This window comes from Equus przewalskii, chromosome 18 (assembly GCF_037783145.1).
Source record: "Equus przewalskii isolate Varuska chromosome 18, EquPr2, whole genome shotgun sequence".
In the NCBI taxonomy this organism is placed as follows: Eukaryota; Metazoa; Chordata; class Mammalia; order Perissodactyla; family Equidae; genus Equus; species Equus przewalskii.
The window spans coordinates 57,643,482-57,650,913 of NC_091848.1; positions in this window are offsets into that span (position 1 = coordinate 57,643,482).

Here is a 7,432-nt window from a genome sequence, read left to right on the forward strand (position 1 = left end):
ATTGGGGATAAACCAGGTGTTTAGTGAAGACCCCAGAGGTATGATTGTTTGGAAAGAAAGTTGAACTAGCCCTGCAGTCTAGAGTGAAGACAACTTCAGACCTAGAAAACCTTAAAAATAGAACTGCAAATGGTCCAACTTATTAACAAGTAATTTAACTGCCTGTCAAAAGAAAGCCTAACACTCTTCAGGGAAGGCAACAAAATCTATACACTTGGGCACATAATATTCATGCTGTTTAGTATCCAATAAAGAATTACTAGACATGCCAAGAACCAGGTAATTGTACCCATAATCAGGAAGAAAAATCAGAAAAGAAAAAAAAGAAAAAGGCAGATCTGAAAGAACTAAAAGGAAAGATGTTAAGGAAAGCTACTACACTATGTTCAAGTATTTAAAAGAAAACAGAAACAGAATGAGGAGAAAAAATAAACATTAGAAAAAGAACTATGGAACATTTAGAGATGAAAAATTCAATATCAGAAATGAAAATTTCACTGAATGGCATTAACAGAAGTTTTAACACTGAAGAGGAAATAATCAATAAATTTGAAGCCAATAATATATAATCTCTCCAAAATGAAGCAAGAAGAGAAATATGGCTGAGAAAAAAAAAAAGGAATACAGCATTAGTTACATGTGAGATAATATCAAATAGTGTTACATACACACACACACACACACACACACACACAATCACATGAAGGCAAATCATAATCAAATTACTGAAAACCCGTGAGAAAGCAGACTTGCATAGACATGTCTCCGAGGAAGATACACAAATAGCTAATAAGCATCAGAAAAGAAGCTCAACATCGCTAATCATCAGGAAATACAAGTCAAAACCACAACGAGATCTTACCTCACACCCATTGGGATGGTACTATAAAAAAAAAAGAAAAGAACAAGTGTCAGTAGAGATGTGAAGAAGTTGGAACTTTTCTGCACTGTTGGTACGATTGTAAAATGGTGCAACTGCTATGGAGATTCCTCAAAAAATTAAAAATAGAATTACCATACGATCCAGGAAGCTCGTTTCTGGGTATATAGCCAAAAGAATTGGAAGCGCTGTTTTGAAAAGATATTTGCACATCCATGTTCATAACAATATTATTCACAATAGCCAAGAGGTGGAAGCAACATAAATGTCCATTGACAGATGAATGCATAAAAATATGTGGAAACATATAATGGAATACTATGCGGCCTTAAAAGAAAGGAAATCCTGTCACATGCTACAACATGGATGAACCTTAAGGACATTGTGCTAAGTGAAATAAGCCAGTCACAAAAGCACAAATCCTGGATGATTCTGCTTATATGAAGATTCCAAAGTAGCCATACTGACAGAAATAGAAAGTAGAATGGTGGTTGCCAGGATCCAAGGGGAGGAGGAAAAAGGTTGTTATTCTTTAATGTGTATAGAGTTTCAGTTCTACAAGACGAAAAAATTCTGGAGAACTATGTTACAACAATGTAAAGATATTTAACACTACTGAACTGTACACTTAGAAAGGGTGAAGATGATGCATTTTATGATGTGTTTTTTACCACAATAAAAAGATTTTTGAAAAATTCAACATCCATTCATGATAAAGCTCAGAAAACTAGGAATAAAGGAATTCTTTTCAACACATAAGAAGCATTTATTCAAAAACAAAGAGAAAGAAGCCTAGACATAACATGACACTTACGTACTTAGCGGTAAAAGACTGAACACGTTCTCCCTAAGATTAGGAACAATGCAAAAATATCTCCTCACATCATCTCTATTCGAATTTGTACTGGAGGTCCTCCCAGTGAAATAAAGAAAGAAAAATGAAGAAAGGCTATGCAGATTAGAAAGGAAAAAATAAAACTGCTAAAATTATGAGCTGAGATTAGCAAGTCATAGGAAATAAAGTCAATATATCAAAATTAGTTTTATTTCTATGTACATTGCAATAAAAGATTTTAACTAAAATACTACAGTAGCTTCAAAACTGTGAAATATATAGAGAAAAATTTTTAAAAATATGTGCAAGTCCTGTACATTGAAAACTACAAAAGCTTGTTGAAATTTAAAGAAGACCTGAACAAATGAAGAAACATACCATGTTCATGGATTGGAGGATTCAATAATACTAAGATGCAAATTCTCCCCAAATTGATGTACTGATTCAATGCAATCCCAGTCAAATTGCAAGAAAATTTTAAGAAATTAAAAAGCTGTTTCTAAATTTATATCAAAATGAAACTTTGATAGTCAAAACTATTTCAAAATTATGAAGCTATGGTATTCAAGACAGTGTGATATTCATATAAAATTAGACATATAGATCAATGGAATGGAATAGCAAATTCAAAAATAGATCCTTACATATCTGCTTGATTATTTTCAACAAAGGTGCCAAAATAATTCATGGGGAAAAGATAGTCTTTTCAACAAATTCTGTTGGAACAATTGGATACAAAAACGGAAACCAATAAACTTTAATCCTTATCTCACACCATCTGCAAAAATTAACTCAAATTGAATTATAAATGTAATTGTAGAAGCTAAATCTATAAAATTCTAGAAGAAACCAGAAGAAAATCTTCATGGCATTGAGATAGGCAAAGATTTCTGAATCGCGGCACAAAAAGCACAAACTGTAAAATGAGAAAGTGATAAATTAGACTTCATCAAATTAAAATTCTTCTCATCTTTGAAATATATTTTTAAGGTGATTAAAAGGCAAGCCACGGCCTTGTGGATGTTATTAGATATAGATATATAGAAAGATATAGATTATCTATTGATTAGATTACCTATAGATATATCTATATAGATTAGCAATATAAATATTTATCTATATATTATGTATTTATAATATATATAAATTATATAGATATATGTCTACAGATTATCTCTAGATATAAATATAGATATATGGAATAAATGTTATTTGTGCAAGTAGTTCCCCTTCAAAAGCATTTGAACAATTTAACACCCATTCATGACAAAAATTCTTAGTAGACTAAGTTTTTTTCCTCAACCTGATAGAAGGCATTTATTAAAACCCTCAGCTACCATCCTACTAATGGTTAAAGACTGAATACTTCCCCATATATATATATGTATGTACAACAAACTGATAAACAATAAGCAAAAGATTTTGTATAGACGATTCACAAAAGAAGATATACAAATTGGCCACAAGCACATGAAAATACATTCAGCAAAGTTAGTCATTCGGAAAATGCAAATTAAAAGTACAATAGCGTTCCAAAATATACCCATTAGGATGGTTAAAAAATAAAAGTCTGACAACAGCAAGTGTTATTAAGGATGTGAGGCAACTGGAACTTTACTACATTGTTGGTGGGAACACAAAATGGCACAAATACTTTGCAAAACAGTTTTTCAGTTTCTTAATAGTAAACGTATTTCCTATGCAAATCAGCACTTCAAATCTTGGGTATTGACTCTCAAATTGAAAACGCATATCCACATGGACTCATGCAAAAAAACTTATACCAGTTTTATTCATTAAACCCAAAATGAGCACAACTCAAATGTCCATCAACAAGAGAACTGATAGATAAATAAGTGAATGAACTACTGATACACATAACAACATGGATGAATCTCAAAAAATTGGGCTGAGAAAGGAAGGCAGACACAAAAGAGTTGACACTATGGAATTACACTTATTTGTGAGAAAAGTCTAATCCATGGTCACAGAAAGCAGATCAGTTGTTGCCAGAGGCTGGAGGGTGGGGGATATTTTCTGGGAAGGGGCACAAGAGAACTTGCTGGGGTGATGGCCATATTCTATATCTGCATTGTGGCGGTGGCTACATAAGTGTATTCACTTGTCAGATTTCATTGAAATGTACACTTGAATGGGTACCTTTTATTATATGGGGATTATAACTTAATAAGGGTCATTAAATAAGTCAGTCGTGTCACCTTTCTACAACGCATCATATCCAGGCACAAGGACGGAGAGTCTCTGCTGCTAACTGCAACACTTCCACCCTGAAAAATCGGAAAGACCTACACACAGATCTGGTGAAGTTCCATCTGTTTTGGTCCTGGTGCGGGTCCTCGTTTTCTGTCATGATGCTAGCACTTGTTGACATGCTAGCTCTGTCTTCTGGTTTGCCTTGTCTATGTCTCAAGCCAGGCCAGTCTCTTTCTGCCAATGGAGCAAAGCACGGCCTCAGCCGTGCAGACCTCGTTGACGCATAACTATTTCGGCTTGAAACTGTCACTGAGAAAAATGCAACAACGTGGGAACATGAGGAGATGCGATTCTCCTCTGCTCTGTAAATGCCTTCTATTACGACCACGAGATCAAAGAATCACAGGACGTGTGGCAAAGATTCCATCTTTAGCTCAATTGGGGAAGACTTCAGTGATTTAAAAGAAAAACAGCCACGCTGGCAACGACATTTTTGCTTTATAGTGTTATAAAAATCATTACCTTGTAATTTGTGTAATCGTGCCAATAGTTATTTCTCTTTAGTCCAAGTAATGCCATGAATCTGTTACCAAGAAAGTTTGTGCAATCAGTATATTATGGGATTCATACGGCTGGACATGAGCTCCTTCAAGGATTAAATATTCATAATAGCCATTTATGCAGCTCTTCTTCCAGTCTTTAATATCTTTGTACTAGGGTTTGTAGGTTCTTCGTTTGATCTAGCCTGTATTTCTCTTGTTGTTGTTTTAAATAATTTTCTTCCATGCGGGACATAGTGGCGCTGAAGAGCAGCTGGTCAACATCCTCCAAATAGTAATGTTATGTTTAAAGACTCATGGTCAGTCACTTCCCAATTGTGCTGTCTCCAAATCAAATAATCCTAATTCCTTTAATCTTTAATTATGCATCCAATTGCCTAGCCCTTTTCTTAAACCCCAATAGCTAGATATCAGATAGTTCTAACCATGTGTTTGGATCAGAGATTTCAATTTCCATTAATTTTGATTAGAACCAGTTTTTCCAGAGCATACAAATATATTTCCCATGCCTCGTGACATAAGATAAATTCTTCTGAATCACGCAGAGGGATGCTCTGACACGCACCCAGCTGTTCCTCCTTTTATTACCTAGATTCTAGCCAATTAATGAATTAAAGGAAACACTGCCCATTATGTGTTGTTGTCTATGAGAACATTCTTTAGTGAGGATGGACTAACCAACTCCAATTCAAGCTTTCACCTGAATAGCATTCTTTGTACTAAAATGACCAGGTGGAAGAATGATCTTTGAAAAATATTGTTAAGAAATATAATTTTACTTTAAGAATATAATTTTCTTCCTGATAAATTTCGTTCATATCCTTAATGGAAAAGAGCATCTTTCAAGATATGCAAGATTGAATCAGTATTATTAACTCCTGACCTAAAATAAATTACTGTGCTACAAAAATGAGAGGGTAAGTACTAATTTGCAAAGATGGTACATGTTCTACGAGATCTGTGTTCTTCTACAAGGAAATTCTCCAGGTTCTCTAGAATAAAACAGAGATCATACCGAGCAGAAAAGCAAGAGCCCGAGAGCAAGGCTGATTCTCTCAAGCCTGGAGAAGCGCAACCTCATGGCTGGGCAGGGGTCCTTCAGAAATATGCCCCTCTCTATCCAAATGATTCTCCTTTAGGAAAGTCTTTCGATTTTTTTTTTTTTTTTTTTTTTTACTTTCTCAGGCAGACTAAATACACAAGCATTAATTTGGATTAAAAATACATTCACTGGGGCCAGCCCCATGGCCGAGTGGTTAAGTTCGCGTGCTCAGCTTCCCACGGCCCAGCCTTTCACTGGTTCCGACCCTGAACGCAGATATGGCACCACTCGTCAGGCCACGTTGAGGTGGCGTCCCGTGTGCCACAACTAGAAGGGCCTACAACTAAAAATACACAACTATTTCCTGGGGGGATTTGGGAAGAAAAAAGCAGAAAAAAAGGAGAAGATTGGCGACAGTTGTCAGCTCAGGTGCCAATCTTTAAAAAAAAAATACACTCACTAACTTGTAGATAACTGTGTTCTAACAACAATAAGAGCTGATTTTTTTATAACAATTGGAAGGAAATGATTGTTAGTAACATAAATATGTAGTAAAGTTTTGGAATATAGTTAGAACGACTAACCATACAAGTCATTCTGTTTAGACAATGCGATGTTGAACAAGCACAAACAAGCAGATATTGAAACAGCTGTACATCTAGAAAACAATATCCTAAAGATTTCAACTAAAATGATTGCTTAGAATACTAACTTAGTGACTAACACAGACTAGTATATAAGTGAATGCTTTGTAAGTGGTATAGGCTTGATAATTTTTCTCATAATTACTTTAGATCAAAAGTAGTGCTTTTATTATATGTAGCTCCTAATAATTGAAATGAATCTCTAACCAACTAAGATAAGTTCTAGGATTTTAGACATCCTTAGCATTGTGGAGGCAAATTTTATAGCTGAATAAATGGAGCCCTTTTCCTGTTTCTCAGTCAAAGTCAATGGTGCCAGTCATTAAAAGTTAGTGTTAATAACCAATTGCCATAAGCTTGCTTTTTCAGAGGATAATTTTTTCCCTTATTTTTATGACAGAATAGAATTTCACCTGTGTGTAACTCAGCTATGTGGAAAGCTTAAGTACTTTACATTAAATGAGTTAAAATAAAAATTCATCTTGCTGTTGTCTACCAACCGTCAGAGGAGACCCTGCCAAACAAAAAGCCAATATTATTTCTTTTTTATCTGAAAAGTGGCAACAGTAGAGAAAAGTAAAGGTACCACTAAAACAAACAACCATGAATTCTCAAGCCAGAATTTTCCAGTGTTCACATTTGGTCCTTCAGATATTATCATGAAAAGTAAAATTTGACTGATGAGACACGTGTCCTTCCTCCCTGTGCCGGCCCCCTGCCCTCTCCCTGCTCAGAAGCCGCCGCCGTCATTCATTTGGTGACTATTCTCCCAGGGCTGCTTTGATACTTTTTGCTACCTTTCATTCATAAGAATTTTTTAAAACATTCTATTAGTCCACTAACTGTTGTTGGAATTGTGTTGAAAGCCATGTTAATTCTTGCCTTTCTTTTGGATAAAATGACATCTTTATTATATTAAATCGTCCAGTCCGTGAGCAATATTTGCCCTCTATTTATTCAGCTTTCCTGCTATGTCCTTTAATAAATAATTTTCTTCATAAAGTTCTATAAACCCTTTCTTAGATCTATTCACAGTAGCTTTAGATTTTATTGCTATTAAATGTAGGATTATGTTATTGCTACCATTTCTAGATATTTTTAAACTAATACATATGAACAGTAGTGATCTCTGTATGTTGATCTTGTTATTAGCAGTCCCGCAAAAGTCTTTTCCTAATTTTTAGATTCTCTGAAATTACCGTGTGAAAATAATGAGTTTTACGTTGTTCTTTACAATTCTTAAACCTCTTTCTTTTT